Source organism: Elephantulus edwardii, unplaced genomic scaffold (assembly GCF_000299155.1).
Source record: "Elephantulus edwardii isolate Elephantulus edwardi_28Jun2011 unplaced genomic scaffold, EleEdw1.0 scaffold00581, whole genome shotgun sequence".
Classification (NCBI taxonomy): domain Eukaryota; kingdom Metazoa; phylum Chordata; class Mammalia; order Macroscelidea; family Macroscelididae; genus Elephantulus; species Elephantulus edwardii.
In genome coordinates, this window is record NW_006400331.1 from 78,344 (window position 1) to 79,932 (window position 1,589).

Genomic DNA, 1,589 nt, shown 5'->3' on the forward strand with positions numbered 1-1,589 from the left:
TGTTCAGTGACCACTCATCTGTCAGTGGAGGCTTATGTGCAGTTACAACACTGAACAGGTTTTAGCAGACCTCCCAAACTAAGGCAGACTAGGAAGAAAGGACTGAAGCCCCACTGAATGACTCTACCCCAGACAATCAATCACGGGTGACTCATTCCAGGGCAGTGCTTCCTCCTGTTGTGCACAGAGCCTCCATGTGGATGGCTAAGAGAACAGATGCCAGTCCTCTGCACCATGTTAGAAGTCTGGTTCTGTCACCAAATAGCTCTGTAACCTGGACATGTCAGAGCATGTGTCTCCCATTGTAAAGAGCTACAGTGAGGGAGGGGAAGTGCACCTAGCACCAGGCCCACTAAACAAAAGCTAGAATTTGGTGGAACCTCTGAAAGTGGCTGTTTCTGAGACAAGCTTGTGTAGGATAAGAAATTTAGATTTTATAGATCTTCTAGTGAAGAAGCTGTGGGAGGGCTTTAGGCAAAAGCCTATCGGTTGTTTTAGAAGGTCTGGCTAGCTGAGGATGTTATTCATCCTGCTCAGCGTCATGAAAGTAGGGCTATTAGACCACCAGGAGAGACATAGGTGGGTCTCCTGGGCTGGCCACCAATTTTGTGAACAGGATTCTGCTCTTGTTCGCATTTTACAAGTAAGGAAATGGAGGTCCCTAGTTGTTTACCATCGAGTCAGAACTGACCCATGAAAACCCTCCAGCAGGTTTTCAAAGGCTGTTAATAACCTGGGAGAAGATTGTCTATCCTTTTCCCACAGAGCAGCGGGTGGATTCAAACAGCATGTTTTTGAGATTGCAGTGCAGTTTCTTACAACACAGATTCAAACCAAGGCCTGTTTGTCTGCAGACTCTATGCATGGTACATCAGCAGGGTAAACCTGCAGTTGGAGCTGAGGTGTTGAGGGAGAGCATCCAACAATCTAGTCCAGACTGTACCTCAGGTGTGGGCAGGCTAACTCAGGTCCTTGGTGGCTACTGGGTGAGCAGGTATCTGGTTACTCATCAGGAACGAGCTGGAAGCCACACACCACCACAGAGACCTCAATAACAGTCTACTAAATGTCTTTTGATGTGAATCCCTTTTCTGATACCTAATAGCTGTGTGACCTTGGATAAGCCACAGGTTAATGCTTACCTGCAACTAAGAACAGTCATAGCATTTACCTATCGGTCCCAGAACACTTAAATGCACATATTCAAAACCTGTTCTTGAACAGTCATCAGAACAGAGCAAAGAAACACTGCATGGTTCAAAATCAAGAAAGGAGTGTGCCAGGGAGGCATCCGATCTCAATCTATATGCAGAACAAATCACCCAGGGCGCTGGACTCTATGAGGAGGAATGTGGCATGAGGATTGGAGGAAGACTCATCAACAACCTGCATTATGCAGATGACACAACTTTGCTTGCCAAAACTAAGGAGGACCTAAAGACATTTGTTGCATGAATTCAATATGGATTGAAGGTCAATATCAAGAAAACAAAGATTCTCACCACAGGGCTGTTTGGCAGCCCCATGACACATGAGAGCTTGAGATTGTTAACAGCATCAGCTTGCTTGGCTCCACAATCAACACTCTT